The sequence below is a fragment of the Phoenix dactylifera genome, unplaced genomic scaffold (assembly GCF_009389715.1).
Source record: "Phoenix dactylifera cultivar Barhee BC4 unplaced genomic scaffold, palm_55x_up_171113_PBpolish2nd_filt_p 000300F, whole genome shotgun sequence".
NCBI classification, from domain to species: domain Eukaryota; kingdom Viridiplantae; phylum Streptophyta; class Magnoliopsida; order Arecales; family Arecaceae; genus Phoenix; species Phoenix dactylifera.
The window spans coordinates 431,011-450,919 of record NW_024067777.1 but is presented as its reverse complement, the minus strand read 5'-3'; the positions used below and the strand labels follow the sequence as shown (position 1 = coordinate 450,919).

The window sequence follows — 19,909 nt, the reverse complement described above, 5'->3', positions numbered from 1 at the left end:
CTCCCCAATGATCCCTAGAGCCCTTTTTATCTAGACTCTTGGAATAGGAAGAAGAGAAAATTTTGATTGTTTTTTGAAATGATCCCTAGAGGCCCTTTATATAGGCTCAGGCATATCAAAAGAAGAAGATTCTCCTCCCGTAGATTGATGATGTGTCTTCTTGTGCTTCTTTGATTCTTCGGCTTATTGCATCTTGGTCGTTCATGCTTCTTTCCTTCTTCAAGGGGCCTTTCCATTCTTGCTCTTGTGCTGAATGCATGACACTTGTCATGGTTTACTTTTTTTAGAAATTTTTTCATGTTTACTCCCTTGCTTGTGCACGGATGCTTGCCACTTGGCCATTGATTAATTTAGTTTTCAAAATTTTAAAATATTTAATTTAATTCAACAATCCCCCACATAAATTAAATATTTAAAAAAATTTAAAATCAAAATAAAATTAAAAAAAATCAAAATAAAGTGCTGAGTATCTTATATTATGTAATAAGTGTAGGTACCTTTCAGTTTGAACCTTCACTTAGTGACAATTGATTACCTCTGTGGAGCCAAGATGGACTATACCTTGAACCTTGGTCCATGGCTCAGATTTCATCAACAACACACATAATATAGCGTGAACATGCTCGAAGCGGGTTTGCGCTTTACGGCCATGCGCAGGTATCTCTTCATGTGTGTTATTAGGGAACAGCCCACTTCCCACAGTCGCGGCCTCACGACTACACGCATATAGGTGAATCCTAAAAAGGGTACAAGCAAGTAGGTATCCTGCCTTATGGGTCTCGGATTCATTAAGAGTAAAAACTCAACCTAACTCTTGCTTTTTATGAGCACGGTTGCCCTAGGGATGGGAAAAATAAATAGTGCTCCTCATTAGTCACCTATTTAGCTTGTTTCTACCCATTGAACCTTTTCAGGTTGGGTTACCACCATGGTGACTTTACTTATGGGCTTAGCCCCATCCCCCTCGACAATTCTAGAACCACTGTTCTAGACAATCTTTTGGTAAGCTGATCAGTGAGATTCCTTTCGGATCTTACAAAATTTAGTGCAATCAAGTTATTCTTTAATTTATATCTCAATGATTTATGGGACACTTTCAAGTGCCTATTCATTTTCACATTTGCATTTTCTTGATTGCATTTATTTATAGCAGATCTGCAGTCACAATGAATAGATATAGAAGGTAATGGTGAAGTCTCTAAGCCACTCAGCCTCAATGCTAGTGGTATCTAGGGCAATCATTTCAGATTCCATGGTGCTCCTAGCCACTACAGTTTGTTTGGTAGACTTCCATGATACAGCTGCACCTCCTAAAAGGAAGACAAAACCAGTGGTGGATTTGGTGTCAACTGTATCACTGATCCAGTTGGCATCACTATAGCCTTCCAGAACAGCAGGATAACCACAATAGTATAATCCTAGAGATATGGTACCCTTAAGGTATCTGAGAATTCTTTCTAGAGCAGTCCAATGATCATTATTAGGATTGTGAGTATATCTACTCAGTCGGTTCACAGAGTATGCAATATCAGGTCTGGTATAATTTGCAAGAAATCTAAAGAACCAATGATCTGGGCATACAAGCTTTGATTGACTGGATCACCTAAGTTCTTCTTTAGATGAAGAGATGGATTATAAGGAGTAGATACAGGATGACAATCAGAGTAGTGAAACTTTTTAAGAATTTTCTCCACATAGTGGCTTTGGGACAAAGTTATTCCATTTTCATTCCTCATGATTTTAGTATTAAGGATTAGGTCTGCTTCTCCTAAATCTTTCATGTCAAATTTTAGAGATAAAAATTGTTTTACTTCATTAATAATTTCTAAGTCTGTTCCAAAAAATTAGGATATCATCTACATATAAACATAAGATTATAATTTTGTTATTCTTCTTTTTATAATATACACATTCATCTGTGTTATTAATTTTAAATCCATTAGTTAGGATTATTTCATCAAATTTAAGGTGCCATTGTTTGGGGGCTTGTTTTAGACCATAAAGAGATCTAATCAACCTATATACCTTTTTCTCTTGACCCGGAACAATGAAACCTTCGGGTTGGTTCATGTAGATCTCTTCATCTAGGTCCTCGTTCAAGAAAGCAGTTTTAACATCCATTTGATGTATAACCAGCTTATGAATGGAAGCCAAGACAATAAGAATCCTAATGGTAGTGATTCTAGCTATAGGGGCATAAACATCAAAGAAGTCAATCCCAGATTTTTGAGTAAAACCTTTGGCTACTAACCTGGCCTTATATTTGTCTACAGTTCCATCTGGCCTAAGTTTCTTCTTAAAGATCCATTTACACCCTATGGGTTTACTTCCTGGGGGTAGATCTGCCAATTTCTAAGTGTGGTTTTGGATTATGGATTGCATTTCATTATCTATTGCTTCTTTCCAGAAGGGGGCATCTAGAGATTTCAAGGCATCCTCTAAAGAAGTAGGAGAGTCTTCTATTAGGAATGTGTAGTAGTCTTCTCCAAAGTTCTTTTCAACTCTAGTTCTTTTACTTCTTCTAGGTTTAGTTTCTTCTTCTTCTTCTCTAAATCTGGTTCTGCTAGAACTAGTCCCTAAATTATTATTGGTATTTATTTGATCATTTATCCTTGTTTTAAAAGAAAATATACTTTCAAAGTAGATTGCATCTCTTGCTTCCATTATGGTGTTGTTATTAATTTCATTTATTTGAGAGTTAAACACTAAAAATCTATTAGCATTACTCTCAATTGCATATCCTATAAATATTGCATCTACTATTTTGGGTCCAATTTTCTTTCTTTTATTTTCTGAAATTTTTACTTTAGCTAAGCACCCCCACACTTTTAAGTATTTTAAGTTAGGTTTTCTATGTTTCCAGATTTCATATGGAGTTTTATCATTATGTTTGAATGGAATTCTATTCAAGATATAAGATGCAGTTACTAGTTCTTCCTCCCAAAGATTTTTTGGTGCTCCTGAACTAATTAACATAGAGTTAACCATATCCATTAAGGTTCTATTCTTTCTTTCAGCTATTCCATTAGATTGGGGTGAATAAGGAGCTGTCACGTCATGAATTATCCCATATTCTTCACAGAACTGGGTCAGCTCAAATGAGGTATATTCACCTCCTCTATCAGACCTTAAGATTTTAATCTTTTTATCTAGTTGGTTTTCAGTAGGGGTGGCAAAATATGATCCGACCCGCCAATCCGACCCGTGTTCGACCCGCCATAAACAGGTTTGAATTTGGCTTAAATGGGTTCGGGTCGTAAACAGGTTGATCCGTTTAACCTGTTTATTAATTGGGTCGGATACGGATTTTAGATGACTGACCCGTTTAACCCGTGTAACTCGTTTAACTATTGGGCTGATAAATAACTAAGATAAGGGCCACAATCCATAAAGCCCAGGGCCGACCCAACTCCCCGCCTCATCCCATTTTCTTTGCCTCGGCCCAACTCCCCGCTTGGCCCAATCTCAATGCGAGGGCCACCAGCCGTCCACTGCAGCACTGGCTTCACTGCTCCACCCATCCCCCGTCCGCGACTTTAGAATTAGATGGATCTTTTAATTGAGACTTCTCCGTTGTTAGGGTGAGGACTGAGGAGTGAGGACTTAGGGTTTGTGCGTCGGCGCCGCCCAAGCTCTATTCCCTCCCTCAGCGTCCCTCTCGAGTGTCTCCCATCTCCTCTCCAACTCTCCTCCAGAGTCCGGACTCTTCGTCTCCCAAGCCCTCTCCTCCGGACCTTCGCCTTCGCCCTCTCCTCCCCCGTGCCGACAACTTCGGCCTCCCCGTCGACGGCGACCGCGGCGGCTCAACGGGTCTTGGGATTTTTTTGGCTCCCATCGCCTTCCCTCTCCCTCTTCCGTTCGAAGTCTTCCGTGCGTGCGAGGTCGGATCCTCTGCTCTACCGAGGTAAGAAAGATCCATCTTTTCTTCTTTCTTCCCTTGATCTTTCCTCTTTTCTTCTCAGATCTGATACAGATTCATCCCTTCCTTCGTTTATTTCTTCGATTTCTAAGTTTTTTTTTTGTTGTTCTCTTTTCTATTGTGTTCTAGGTCATCGGTCGATGCAGGTTTTATAAGTGATTCATTTTGGTATAATTTCTGGTTTTATTTTCTGGGTGAAGTTGATGATTTCAGTATTATTTTTTTGTTCTTCCGACATTGGTTCTCCTAGAACCTAGATGCTGATATCTATTTTTTTTTCCTTTTTTGTGGGCTTTCGACTATAATATGATGTTAGGGTTTGGGGTTTACTTCATGTGGCAGAATATTTATGTTGTATGCGTGATTGCGTGGTTGTGATTTTCAGTCATTTTAGTTAATTAGAATTTGTTGCTTAGCAATGCATTCCTCTTTTGTTGCAGGAGCTTGTGACCAAGCTTCAGGGCACATCCAAAGAAGGTAATAGATGAGAAAGCCTTTTGTTTTTCTGTCATCTAGATTAAGCAGCATGTATTGATGCTTTGTTGTTAGTTGTATAATAGATCAGAACCAGTAAATGTGCCAGGCCAGTGCCTTCTTATCATTATTAGTGTTCAGCTGGAAATGGATGAATCTTTATGAGGGTTTTTTTTTATTGCATATCTACAGTCATGTTTATTGCACATATCCACCTTAATATACTTATATTGGTCAGTTCTCAAACATTGTGAACTATGTTGCTGTTGATCTTTCTGTGTCCTTCTAGGCATGCCATGAAAATGTAATAATTATGCAATGCTGACAATTTTATCAGCATGAATTTCAGCACAACATGTCTTTGCCAGCGATGACCTCTAACAAACAAACTTTAGCGTTCTTATTGAAATACAAAACAGAGCCATCACATTTTTCAATATAAATTTGAATGGAGGACACTCAGATTTAACAGTATCCTAACCATCCATCTTTATTTTTTTTCTGAACATCAGTGAGTCAGTTCCTTGCAGAAGTATAGGGTGTTTGATAATGTTCTTGCAGTGCTTCATGGAAGAACAGCTTTCACCTCCTTCCTATCTGCACCAAACACCTGAAACATAACAAGTTCAGTTTAATCATAATGTACCAATAGTTCTTTGCATAACACACCAATCATTATTCCTCCTAACCCACTACTCATTCAATTTTCTCTGACAATTATCTGAGAACTGTTGTGTCATTTGAATCGGCTGCTTTTCAAATTATGTTTCCGTTCTCTTTTCAAATTATTTTCTTTCTAAATTGGTATTCTGATATAATTTTAAATTATATGATATAGATGGATAAACAGTTCGTGAATATAGAGTTAGAGAGTGATGGTGATAGGGCAAATGAATCGACGCCCTTAGGTTCTAATACAGTTGTATGCGACTCCACACATGGAAAACGTAAAAGAAAGTTGACTTCTCCTGTTTATCAATATTTTCATATAAATGGAGCAACTGAAAAATGCAGGTGTATAAAGTGTGGTGCAGAATATTCATTTGGTGGTAAGGCTGGGACCGAAAATCTGAAACGTCATATAGAGAATTGCAGAAAGAACCGTGACATAGGACTGATGATCTTATCACAAGCTCAAGGGTCCATATCAATGTGTTCTACTAAGTTTGATCTTGACAAATTTCGTGAATTGCTAACACTTGCAATTATTAAGCATGATCTACCATTTCAGTTTGTTGAGTATGAAGGCATTAGATCTTTATTTGCTTATGTTCGTGAGGAGGCCAAGTTAGTATCAAGGAATACTGTAAAGGCTGATTTGTTGAAATTATATAAAAAGGAGAAGAAAAAATTAGTATTGTGGCTTCATTCAATTCCATCTAGAATAAGTTTAACTTCGGATTTGTGGACCTCCATTACTACCGATGGATATTTATGTTTAACTGCCCATTTTATTGATGATGAATGGGTGTTACAAAAGAAAGTTCTTAACTTTCGCTTCATGCCTCCTCCACATAATGGCATATCTTTATGTGAAATAATTTATAGTTTGTTGATTGATTGGGGGATTGAAAAGAAATTGTATTGCATGACTTTAGATAATGCATCGGTAAATGATGTTTTTGTTGACATGCTAAAGATCCAACTTAATTTGAATAATGCACTTTACTCAGATGGTGAGTTCTTTCATGTCTGATGTTGTGCTCATATTCTTAACTTAATTGTACAAGAGGGATTAAAGGAGATAGATGAACCCATCTCTAAAGTTTGTGAAAGTATTAAATATGTGAGAGGTTCACAAGTTCGAAAACAAAAATTTTTGGAATGTGTTAGACAAGTTTCTTTGGACAGTAAAAAAGGCTTAAGGCAAGATGTTCCTACAAGATGGAATTCAACTTTTTTGATGCTAGATAGTGCTCTTTTTATCGTCGTGCCTTTCTTCATTTGAAATTAAGTGACTCTAATTACAAGCATTGTCCATCTGAAGAGGAGTGGGATAAAGTTGGGAAGATTAGCAAGTTGTTGAGTGTATTCTATGATGCTACTTTAGTATTCTCCGGAGCTAAATATCCTACATCAAACTTATATTTTCCTCAAGTTTTCTTGATTGAGCTTACTTTAAAGCAAGAGATTCAGAGTGCAGATGCTTTCATACAAAGAATGACACGGTAGATGTATCAAAAATTTGAAAAGTATTGGTCGGATCATAGCTTAATCTTAGCCATGGCAGTTATTTTGGATCCTCGGTACAAATTTCAGTTTGTGGATTACTGTTATAAGAAGTTGAATGGGTATGGTTCTACTGAGAGCATGTACATCCGTGATTGTATGTTTTCTCTCTTTAATCAGTATATGCTTGCTTCTTCTAAAACTCCAACTGCTAGCACATCAACTCAAGGAGGTGTAGAGACCGGTACTTCTTCTGAAACTTTCGAAGCATTTAGAAAAGCAGATGCTTTTAAGGTAATATAATTTTTTTAATCTAAAATAAATGTATTGTACTTGTATATGGCATTGTTTCTTATAAATAACTCATTCCATTTTTTCAATAATGTAGGATTTTGATACATTTGAAAGATTTGATTTTGTGACTACTGCACAGAAATCTCAATTGAAATTATATTTGGATGAGCCTAGAGTTGATAGGATGTCCAATTTGGATATCCTTGATTTTTGGAAAACCAAACAGTCTCATTATCCTCAACTTTCTCTTATGGCACGTGATATTCTAACTATTCCAATATCTACGGTCGCCTCTGAATCTGCTTTTAGTATTGGTGGGCGAGTACTTGATAAGTATCGTAGTGCTCTTAAACCGGATATTGCTGAGGCCTTGATTTGTACTTGAGATTGGGTGTTTGAAAAGAAAGGTATATGTTTTATCAATTATATTTCTATTATTTTTTGAATGAATTTATTATTAATTATTGCAATATTTCAATGTAGATGTTGAGGAGGCCGAGTTAGATGAGACTCTAGAAGATGTCATAAACTCAAGTTCCTACAATGAAACTCAATCAACTCAATGCTCGGCCAATGTTGAATCCAATTCATAGTGAGATGAATCATGATCATAGATACTACTTTTTGGTTTTGGTTTAAATATGGATGTTGTTATAGTTTGGGACTTTTTTTAGTTTTGCTTTGACTATGGATACTCCTTTTTTGATTTTTTTGTTGTCATTGGACTTATGGAGTTATGGACCTTATGGCCAATGTGGTTTCCTTTGATATTTATAGCTATTTGGTAGTTTCTTTTGCTAGATTCTATGCAATGCTGTTTTTATTTTTATTCAATAATAGTCTAACTCTTCTTGGGGTAAGTTTTCTGAATTCCTTGAAAGTAGAAGATCTGACCAGAAGTGAAGAGATTGTAAGTTTTTCAGACATTGCAGTGTGGTGAGTTAGTACCTCTCTTGTATGCTTGTATGCTCAGCATGTTGTGCAGGTAAAAAATGTTGATGCTTGTATGCATAAGTTTCAGAAATATATAGTACTTATCAAAACCAATTTTCTGGTAGATGTCTGCAGCAGCATTTGCCAAAGGCCTTCTTGATTTGGAGGGTCAGTTAACTCCAATTCTGGTTCGTTTTCAGTTTTTTTTTGTATTTTTCATTGTAAATTATTGATAATAGTTTATTAGTTTTACTTTTATCTATCTTTTTCTGTCCTTTAGGATTCACTGGTTAGTAAAGACTCTTCTATGCTGGATGGACTAGAAGATGCTAGCACTGAGATGGATGAAGCAAAGGTTTGTTTTCCAATATAGATATGCTGATTAGTTGGACCAACATGTTTATCAAAGATGAAAAATCACTGATATTTGGACCATCATGTTTATCAAAGATGAAAAGTCACCTATTGATATTATCTTGCATGGTTGTTTTGCGCTGTTGCCCTGAGAGTATTGTCTTCACCGCCATCTAATGATATTAGCCATTGAATTGCTGGCACGTGCAACTGCAAAAGTGCAAATCATCCAAACTCAGAATTGTGCTGGAATCTGAAAATTGACATAGTATCTCATTTCCTATTATCTCTTTTATTTTTTGGTGTTGGCCTAGTCTAATGAATTTGAATTCAGGGCCTGGTTGTTCTTGGCTTTGGAGAGGCAGAGGAACTTGGACCTTGCTTACTTTAACAGGAGACTTGCAAAAAGGTATGCAAAAAGGAACTTGGACCCTGCTTAATGAACAGGGGAGACGCAATTTGCAGCAACAAAATATTATACTAATGCTTGATTATGTCTTCTGCAAGCAGAGAAAATAGGGCTTGACTATATGAATGTTGAAGCACTAAAAAAATGAACAAAAACAAGAAGCTGGACAAAAAGCTTGCTAAAAAGTACCATTCTTGCCTAGCATCAGAAGCGATTATGTATATTGACATTTGTTCTATGTCAAGCAGATAGTATTTTCAGGCTATTCCATATATAAATTTGGATGATTTGACTTGTATTTCTTGTCTTTGTAAAGATTAAATGCTTTTTGAATATTGCTGGTATTAGATGAATGAACAAATAACTTGTATTCCTTATGTTTAGCTTTTTGTAAAGATTGAATACTTTTTTAATGTCGATGATGCTGGGACAAGATTTTTGTAATATTTTCTATATTTATCTTCTTTTTTCTTGTGCTGCTTAAATGCTTAAATCTTAATGTACAAAACAGGTTAGGTCAGGTTGGGTCAGGTTGGGTCGGGCTAAGGCCTAAGGCTAAGAGCCTAAGAGGTGACCTATTTATTAAACAGGTTAAACAAGTTTGGTTGGGCAGGTTAAAGCCGGGTTGGGCAGGTTAAACGGGTCGGGTTGGACAGGTTAAATAGGTCTAAACAGGTTAAATAGGTCAGGTTGGACAAACAGGTTAAACAGGTCGGGTTGGGTAAACAGGTTACCTGTTTATTAAACAGGTTAAACGGGTCAGGTCGGGTTACCTGTTTAATAAACAGGTCAGGTTCAGGTTGTAATTTCTGACCTGTTTAATAAACAGATCGAATTTAGGTTAATAATTTTCTGACCCGACAACCATGTGACCCGACCCGTTTATGACCCGACCCGACCCGATTGCCACCCCTAGTTTTCAGCCTCTGCTTTATAGACTTTAAATTTATTTAAGACCTCATTTTTAGCTTTGATAAGATAGAGGTGACAGTATCTAGAAAGATCATCTATAAAAGTTACAAATATTTGTTTCCACCCCTTGAGGTTCTCCCTGAGTCACATACATCACTATGTATGAGTTCAAGGAGATCAGAATCTCTACTTACAGTGTGAAAGGGTCTTTTAGGTAATTTGGCCTCTACACATATCTCACATTTATCATTATTCTTAAGTTCTGATTTTGGGATTAAATTCAAGTGCATTAATCTTTTAATTGAACTATAGTTTACATGTCCTAGCCTACTATGCCAGACAATAGGAGAGTCAATATGAAGAACAATAGAATTTTCATTCATAGATGGAATAATTACATTGAGTTTAAACAATCCATCACAAAGAAAACCTTTTTCGATGAAAGAGACACCATGGGTTACTACAACTTTATTTGATTCAAAAACAATTCGGTATCCTTGCTGGACAAGCAAGGATCCACTAACTAGATTTCTACGGATGTCTGGAACGTGGTGCACGCCTTGCAGAGTAAGGATCTTTCTAGAGGTAAGTGTTAGATCCACTCGTCCCACTCCAAGCACACGCGCCAAAGCATTATTACCCATGGTCACAGTTCCTCTACATGAGATCTGATAAGATAAAAATCAGGAGCGATCAGAACAAACATGTATACTAGCTCCGGTATCAATCTACCAGTCAAGTGCTAATTATGTCATGTTAACTTCAGGTATGAAGGAAACTGACCTGATAGCAGTCTCAAAGGAGTCAGCCCCACAGGTCACCATGTTGGCCTGGGCGCCAGAAGTGGCAGGACCCTTACTTCTAGGTTGATGAGGAGTAGTGATCTTGTAGAAGCATTGGTGGGCCATATGGTTGGTCCGACCCCAGACAAAACAGCAACGAACAGATTCTCCTTCTTTCTCTTTCTTCTGGTTCTGAGAGAAGTTGGGTTTTCTGTTGTTGGGCTGAAAGGAGTTCCTATGGTTGAATGATTTCTTCTTGAAGGACTTGTTGTGGTTGGGTCGAAAAGAATGATTCTGATTTTTGGATGTGGGCTTGGATTCAACATTGTTGACTTTGGGAAAAGGATTGGAGGAGTGGGACTTTTCTCTAAGGCGATGTTGTTCTTCAATCCTAATAGAATTTAGGACTTGGGTTAGAGACAGATCATCTTGGGTGTGGCTCAAAGTCTTGGCAAAGTCTGACCAGGTAGAGGGAAGTTTGTCTATAATACAGGCAACTTGGAAAGACTCATCTAAGTGGGTTCTATTTGCCTGGAGTTGAAGAATCAATGTTTCATATTTATGGATTTGATCATTCATAGGTTTGGAATCAATAAATTTAAACTTGCTAAAGTCAGAAGCTTTGAATCTCTTTACCCCGGCATCATCAAGTCCATATTTATTTTCTAGGGTATCTCAGAGATCCTTTGCACTCTTAGCTATATAATAAATATCATAAAGTCTATTAGAAAGGGCTCCTAGGATTCTATGAAGATAGTGGTAGTTGGTTTCTTCTGGAGTCCTAGTGGAGGAGGCAGCATCAGAAGGAGCAGGGTTTGGGTTGTTGCGAGTGGAAGGTCGTGAAGCAGATGAGCTAGACCCACCAATGGCGGAGATCAAGCCTAGGGTGGTGAGCCAGAACCGCATTTGATTCTGCCACCTTCTAAAGTTTTGACCATCAAACTTTTCAGATTTAGCACTAAGATTTTCAGATATGTGGGAAGCCATTAATTTGTAGCTTAACACAGTTTTGACACCTGTGGAAATGAGAAGGTTTATGTCAAATTATTGCACTGATATCTAATTTGAACTTTAGATGTCTAATTGAAAAATTCAAAGAATAATAGCCAGATCAGCTTTAGATCGGTGGTGGAGCACTTGGCTCACTTAAGTACCAGCCTTTCTTACGCACGTATGCCTTTTTGACAAGCTTTTCTTAGACACCGTTATTCAATAGATAATTTCACTAGATATCGTTCAATTTTATCCTAAGTGCAATATTAAGCTAGCTCCTATTAATTAACCAATTTTTGAATTTTCGTTTGAATGGAATCTAAAAATTACTCCGTAAGGAGTCCAAATGGATGTATTAATAAACCTCTTGGAGGTTAAGCAATCTAATATTTTGCTTGAAAAATTAAGTACTAAAGTAAAGCTAGCATAAATGTGTAACAGCTAAAATAGAACAATTTATAATTATGCAACAAAATATATAATAAATGTCGCAATTTAAAATCTAGTGCTAACAGTATATAAACTTTCCTGGATTGTTAACCTAGATGCACAAATATAATTGATAAATTAAATATTTCTAATATTCAAAAATAATAATTAAGAAAAATAAACTAGCAAATAATTAGCTTGATAATATAATAATAAAATGAAGAAAGAGAGAGAAGATGGCCTATGGATCGAAGCACGCTGATACGTTGTCCTAGAAAAGTTTATGCTCCCCACGCATGGGTCTGCTGGCACAGATCTCCCAGAGATACGACGACCCAATACAGAACCACGTCTTCCCCGTCAGTGCGCCTCCAGGGAAGAAAGAAGAGCACGTTCACCCTTGCAGATACCTCAAAAGAAACTTAGAAAAATTAGGAGGAGAAGAAAATTTTTCTTTATTTCTTTTCTCCCCAATGGTCCCTAGAGCCCTTTTTATCTAGACTCTTGGAATAGGGAGAAGAGAAAATTTTGATTGTTTTTTGAAATGATCCCTAGAGCCCTTTATATAGGCTCAGGCATGTCAAAAGAAGAAGATTCCCCTCCCGCGGATTGATGATGTGTCTTCTTGTGCTTCTTTGATTCTTCGACTTATTGCATCTTGGCCGTTCATGCTTCCTTCCTTCTTCGAGGGGTCTTTCCATTCTTGCTTTTGTGCTGGATGCATGACACTTATCATGGTTTGCTTTCTTTGGAAATTTTTCCATGTTTGCTCCTTTGCTTGTGCACGGATGCTTGTTACTTGACCGTTGATTAATTTAGTTTTCAAAATTTTAAAATATTTAATTTAATTCAACAGCTCGGACTTGCCCCTGTGGTGGGGGCCGATGGCGACCGCCTTCGGCTGATAATGCTCGTGGCTTTGTCCCCGGAGGCTTTCGGAGACCCTGAAGATGCTGGCTGATTTCCTTGGCTCCTTCTCCCCATATGGCTTGGCGGCCTCAATTTTGTGCCGCATCTCTATGATCCATGCGGCATTTGAACAGTCAAGGCAAGTGGTCTGGCTCCCTTCCATGATTTCTACCCTCCTTCCTCTTGACATCTTGGGCGGTGCTCCATGTCTCTCATCCATCAATTGCTTTCTAAAAGAACACAGACGGAGAGAGACAGAGAACAACCGAAGCAGTGGCAGGGCAAGGCACTTGTTCTTATATATGGATCTTACAGTTATTGTTGATGGAGGGCAAGTTCAGTGACGGTAGATATATAAGCACAAGGAGTACCCGTCCCACTGTATAGTTCGACTAAGGCGAAGAAAAGGATCTGGTCTCGAGCATCAGCAAGTCAAGTATGATTTGTTGAGACGTCATTCCATGTTCCATTCCATGTAATTAATTTTGAGAGCTAGCAAAACGAAGCAGCCATCGAGCAGTAAAACGATCCCACTGTATAGTTAGACTAAGACGAAGAAAGCGACCAGGTTCTCGAGTATCAGCAAGTATGATCTGTTGTGACGCCATTCCATATTCCTTTCTGCGTAAACAATCTTGAGAGCAAGCAAAAGGAAGAAGCCATCGAGCAACGGGGTTGTGTTTCTGATGTCCGCTTTACGTCATTCTATTCCTTTGCAGCTTTCTGCGAGTGTATATGTCCCGCCCCGAGCGCGACAGATGCATATTGTCTGTACGGCTATAGATCACAAATTCTAAAAATTTATTTAAGCATTAATTTATTAAAATAATATTTACAATAATTTTGAAGTAACATGTGCGAATATAAATCAAGTAATTTAACTAATCTAACTAAAATACTAATAATAAAAGAATTTTCAAGAAATCTAGTGCACACTTCAATCTCGTGCGATCATGCTTGTGGATATGAAAAACAGAAAAAATATAATAATGAGCTACACTAACCTAGTAAACAACATAATACCTCACAGTAGGGTTAAAGCATGTCAGATATTTAATTAAAATACAAAATAATGACCAAAAAAAATAAATCAAAAATAAACATATAATTTTTTTTCTTTTGAAATTTATTAAGCATTTTTATAAAAACTAATACTAGGATCCCAACATAAATAGGCTATGACGACGTAACGTAGCGGCATGGGTTCCACAAGATAACAAACATCACTATTATTAACCATCAATGATAAAGTGTCCAAATACCAATGTTCTGGAAAGTTGAAGTCTTCTTCTCCATAGGGGTGGCAAAATATGACCCGACCTGCTAACCCGATCCGTGTTCAACTCGCCATAAACAGGTTTGGGTTTGGCCTAAACAGGTTTCGGTCGTAAACAGGTTGACCCATTTAACCTGTTTATTAATTGGGTTGGATACGGGTTTTAGATGTCTGATCTGTTTAAACCGTTTAATCCGTTTAACTGTTGGGCAGGCTAAACAGGTCTAAACAGGTTAAACGGGTTAAACAGGTTAAACGGGTCTAAACAGGTCTAAACAGTCGGGTTGGGCAGATTAAACAGGTTAAACGGGTTGGGCTGGGCAAACAGGTTAAACAGGTCGGGTCGGGTTGGGCAGGTTAAACAAGTCTAAACAGGTTAAACGGATTGGGCTGGGCAAACAAGTTAAACAGGTCGGGTCGGATTGGGCAAACAAGTTACCTGTTTATTAAATAGGTTAAACGGGTCGGGTCGGGTTACCTGTTTATTAAACATGACAGGTTCAGGCTGTAATTTCTGACCTATTTAATAAACAGGTCGGGTTCAGGTTTATGATTTTCTAACCCAACCTGCATGTGACCCGACCCGTCCCGATTGCCACCCTTACTTCTCCACCTCCCCCATGATCGGTCGACACTAATCGGTGGTTAATGGGCTGGCCTCTTTAAGCCGGCCCATCAACCCAAAGAGTTTGGGCTCTTTCATTTGTACAGGTATGCCTCTCTAGTGTGGGATCCTATGGTTAGATCGAGTATTGAATCTAGTGGCAAACCTCCGTTCCAAAGTGAAAATATGTACAACTGGGTCCTACAACGTTCTAATAATGCTTTGTTCATTGTTAGTAGGGTTTTGGGCCATAGTACTTTGTTTTAGGCCTGACCTAGTTCTTGCCTATATCATGAAGCCTCCTATCACAAGCACAGTTGTGAAGAGTAGTCGCCCAATTTAATCTGCTCTGATCTAATACTTGTTAATTCAATTTGACAAGGGTAACCTGATTATCTTATCTTTTGTCCATATTGGGTTTTAAGGTCGGGTCATTGATTATCACCTCTAATCCAAGGCTCTCGAACCTTTAATCTTATCTTTATGTTAGTCAAATGCATTATAAATGGGTCCAACCATACTCATGCTAACCCCATGTGCCCGATTATCTAATGTTGTGTCCATATCGGGTTGGTAGCTTGGATCCTAGATCATCACCTCTAATCCAAGGCCCCAAAGTTATCCTTTTAATAGTTAAATAGATTTTCAATGGGCCCAACCATAGTCTTGCCAACAAAATCTAATTATGGAATAGGTCAAACTAGGTTAAACTGATTAGGACTCTTGACCCAAATCTAAACTGTTTAATAAATGGGTTGGCCGGATCAACCTGCTTATGACATGAACTAATTATGCTAAATCCATATATGCTTATCTCAGGTTGAATTTCGGCATGTCGAGCCTTGGTTTGCTACCCTTAATTGTAAATTCATGTTCATACATTTTCTAATAGACCTTATGTAATTTTTAGCCTTTTCTCTTCACATAACTTTTTTTGTTTCAATATTTTATAAAGGTCTATACTTTTTGTTTGATAAATTTTGAAAGTTTTGATGAAATCAAAGAATCACTGAACTTTCAACCCAAAAAAGAAGCAAAAGGAAGAGGTGTGTTCCATAATCCAACTTGTTTTTACTGGGTTGTGTCATTCTTTTTTTAAAACCAAATATTGATGCAATTTGAAAACTAGACATTGCGAACAACAATTATAAGATGGAATTTAATATCATACTACAATCTATACTTTATTAGAAAGTGCATTTGTTTGCATTTGTCAAATTCATCCACGAATAAAATATTTTTTGGTTGATGAACAAAATTCTATTACAATGATCTATATTGGCAGTATTGAAAACAAAACAAGAACAAAAATTAATCTTTTTTGTATCTCAATCCTACATTCAATAGATGTTTCTACTCCAAATTTTCTTCTATCAATAATAAGTACTCTACAATAATTTTATTTTTTATCTAACTCTATATCCGTCTCTAGCATTCTTATCCATCTTGAATCTCCATCTCACATTTTAATTTTTAATTATTAATTTTTATTTAATATTATTTTTAAATTTTTGTTACTAAATGTGCATTGTATGTACTTGTATTGTGTTGTAGTTGTTGTGAAAAGTTAAATAAGCATCTAATATAACATTTTCAGATAAAGTGTAAAATTCACATCGATTAGTTTACTTAAAAGAAGGTTCACCCCGGTTACATAGTGCATTAAATTGAATCATCCAATCTAGTAACCCAACCCAAGCCTGTAATTTTGTTTTGGTTGGTCATGCTCTACCCCATTCATATTGAGATGGAATCAATGCCCCTAATTTTAGCCCATTTACTCGTGGGATGGATATTCTCTATCTTTAGTTACATTTACTCTCCTAGGCTAGTTTATTACAGCTATGGTGGCCATGGAATTGGTTACTAGCAACATACAAACTATTTTGGTGATGAAAATACCCTCTTTCTAGTCAACATTGTCTTCGTCATCTATCTAGCTTCTAAGATAAGTGGAGAGCACCCACAATATATGTTTTTGTTTACTTTTATTTTGTAGGATAAACTTTACTATACTAATTACAAATTCTGAAAATTAAAATTTTATGAATTTATTATTTAAACTTTTAATTAATACTTTTTATCCTTGTTGAAATTACTTGTTGGACTATGGAGTTACTATCCTTTGCAATATCTAAATACTTTATTCTGATAATTATCTAACCAATGGGTCTTAGAATGCTATTCTCTGATTCATCATTCCTAGGCGTAGCCATTAGAAAAGCTAGCATGGATATTATGGATAAACTTTGAACAAGCAACACCAATGAGCTTATTTATCTAAAAGGTGGGAAAAAAACACAAAATGGGGGCTACTAATATGCATAAATTTTCATACATACAAATACATATACATATATACATCTACATATATATATATATATATATATATATATATATATATATATATATATATATATATATACACATACATATATACATACATATACATATATACAAACACATATGCATACATTCGTATATATGTGCGTGCTTGGGGGGGGGGGGGGTGCCTGCGCATGTGTGTGTTGTTTAATGACTTTATGTAATGTAATGTTTATATAAGAGTAGGAGCTGAAAATTAATAAAAAAGAATAATGGATGCTTTTTGCTAGATTGAAAAATCAATGTTTGAAGCTCCTGAAGTGACATACATTATATATCTTATTTCAATCAAATTAAACATATATAGTTCATATATGGAACAGTAGCAATATGCTAGTGTGAATAGATCATTAGGATTGCATTGGCTAATTTTTAAGAATTTTTTTCAGATTTTGTTTATAAGAATACAATTTAATGATGATGAACGTATAGTTGTACAAGAAATGTAGCCTATACTAGAGGAAGATAAAGATACACAAGATGCCCAAATAGAGACAGTTACATGGTAAATATTTGGTGCGTAAAATGCTCATGATTAGAAACATGAATGGTTGTGATGAGACTTGGAATTATATTGAATGGTGACAAGCAAATGCCATTCAGAACCATTAGAACGGAAACCTGTTGTTCTTATAGCCAAACTATATATTTAGACCTTGCCCTCTGAGAAAGGCATCAAGATTAAACAAGCATAACTCTATGATAGACTCCCTTCCCCAAATAACAAGTCACACATTGATTGGCCTCTCAATCTATCTAAGAGGAAACATAGCAATCTAGTGGAATGGTTCAAAAGTACAGATCCTACAGATAAGAAACTTGACCAATAGTCTAGATTGCTTTTATATAAGAAAAATCATGCCTAAAGCCCCTTTTCCATCAAAACCCTATATCCATGCCCCTTATCTACGATGTCAGCATGTTGTAATGTTGGCTTTATTGGTCAGACTCGCCGATCGAACTGGTCCGATCAAGGAACTGCTGAATTGACCAAGGCACTGAGTCACCTTTTGGTTCGTTTTATAATTCCTTGGACTTGTCAATAGCCACCACAACATTTTCACAAATTGGACCCAAGAATCGAAAAATCTTCTCAATTAGATGAACATCTTGCAGATCCTCACATTGGCTGATAATTGTCAAAACTTTTGTGAAATAATCGAAGATGGATTCGAACTCTTTCACATGGAGTGCTTCGGCTCTAAAGGTGTCACACCCGGAGCCCGGATCGTGGCAGACGCCGCACGCCCGCACGACGGACCGCACATGCATGCAAGGCAGCTGATCATATCGAAATGAATGCAAATACTTAAAATTGACATAAATAATTAAAATATTCAAAGCAGTCTTATAAAGATTCAGAATAGCAAAACAACATAATTCAAATGTCCAAGCTAATCTAAAATGCTAATAACTGAAGGAATCATCTAATGCACTCCCCAATCCCGTGCGACAAGCCTCTGGATCTGAAAACAGAAAAAATAAGATAATAAGCTACACTAGCCCAGTAAGCAACAAAATACTCCAGAGTGGGGTCACAGCATATCAGATCAAAATACAAATAATGACTGGGAATAAATCACAAATAACATCATTTTTTTTTCAAAACTTATTTTGTAAACCAGAGTGGGCTCGTGGCACGTTCACTGTCGCGATTCTCATGGCGGTTGAGCATGATTGGTGGCCGTTCAAATAGCTACAGGGCTGCCATGGAACAACCGTGGTGCCTCCGCTCCCGTCATGCCTGAAAACCACCTTTAAATCCTCCTCTTCCCTTGTGATCGAGCCACCACTTTTGAAATCCCTCTTCTTCCTCCTCCTCCTCTGGTGGTCGACGTGGCACCCTGGCCGAGCCCCGCTACCTAGGATCTCCTTCCTTTCTTTGGATTTTATGCTTCCCCTGAATCGAGATCCCTCTTTATGTCGAAAGACCTGCCGCTAGCTGTCGGATCGAGCCACCTTCGGTTGAGACCCGCCACCTCTGCCGCTTGCCAGTAAGCTTCCTCCCCTCTGTTCTTCTATTTTGGGTCAAACTGAAGGCAATCTACCATCTCTGTTTGGGCAAAAATCGAGACAGTTCTCGATTTCTTCTTTCTCGCTGGCCGCCATAGCAGCTGCCGACTACTAGTGCTACCTGCCGTCGATTGGACGATGACCTCTGGCCACCCAAGCTCGGCCTCCCCGCCATCCCCCTCTTTCCTCTCTTTCTTCTTTTCCTTCTCCCTCCTTGCTCATCAGGAAGAAGAACCCCATTGTGGGCTAAGTTGGGCTGAGTTTGGGCCCTATTGGGCCATGCCCATTGTGGGCCAAACTTGGGCTCAGTTCAGCCATCTTAGGCCCTATTGGGCCGTGCCCATTGTGGGCCAAATTTAAGCCTAGTTTGGGAGCATCCCTAAATTTGGAAGTCCTAGTTTTTTTAAATTTTAAGGACAAATTTTTTAAGGAGGAAAAAATATGAGAATAGGCCTCAAAACGGGCTGAAGCAGGCAGGCCCAACTGACTCAGCCTAGGGCTCCAAAAAAATATAGAATAGAGGATTGCGATTGCGATCCTCTGCTCATGCATTACGGGGGCGGAGTTGCTGCAGTAGCTCCGCGGCAACCCCATAGCCTCCTGAACGGCCATCAATCCTGCTCAACCGTCACGAGAATCATGGCGGTGAAAGAGCCACAACCATTCAAAAACCGCATATAAATCCACCTCTTCCCTTGTGATCGGCCACCACTTTTGAGATCCCTCTTCTTCCTCCTTCTCCTCCTTCTTCGGTGGCCGGCGTGCCACCCCGATCAAACCTCGCCACCTCGGATCTCCTTTCTTTCTCTGGATTTTCTTTGGTTTCCCCTGCTTCCCTTGCTTCGAGATCCATCATTCCATCAGAAGTGTTGCCGCTAGCCGCTAGACCGAGCCACCCTCGGCAGAGACCCACCACCTCTGCCACCACCAGTAAGCTTCCTCCCCTCCGTTCTTATATTCTAGGTCAAATTGAAGCCAATCTGCCATCTCTGTTCGGGCAAAAATTAAGATAGTTCTCGGTTTATTCCTTCTCGCCGACTGCCACTATTGTCGG

The 19,909-nt window shown here is 37.9% G+C and overlaps 2 long non-coding RNA genes across 3 annotated transcripts; both read left to right on the top strand.

The window, feature by feature from the left end:
- The first annotated feature begins 4,375 nt into the window (after window positions 1-4,375).
- On the top strand, window positions 4,376-8,553 carry LOC103709444. 2 transcript variants are annotated; one of them, XR_005507900.1, is made up of 4 exons: window positions 4,376-4,396; window positions 7,915-7,977; window positions 8,070-8,144; window positions 8,478-8,553. It is a non-coding gene; the product is annotated as an uncharacterized LOC103709444 (long non-coding RNA). The 2 variants fall into 2 exon arrangements; XR_005507899.1 differs by lacking the exon at window positions 4,376-4,396 and having other exon boundaries at window positions 7,755-7,977.
- Window positions 6,923-7,737, top strand: LOC120105498. Its single transcript, XR_005507901.1, has 2 exons — window positions 6,923-7,263; window positions 7,340-7,737. It is a non-coding gene; the product is annotated as an uncharacterized LOC120105498 (long non-coding RNA).
- Window positions 8,554-19,909: the final 11,356 nt, after the last annotated feature.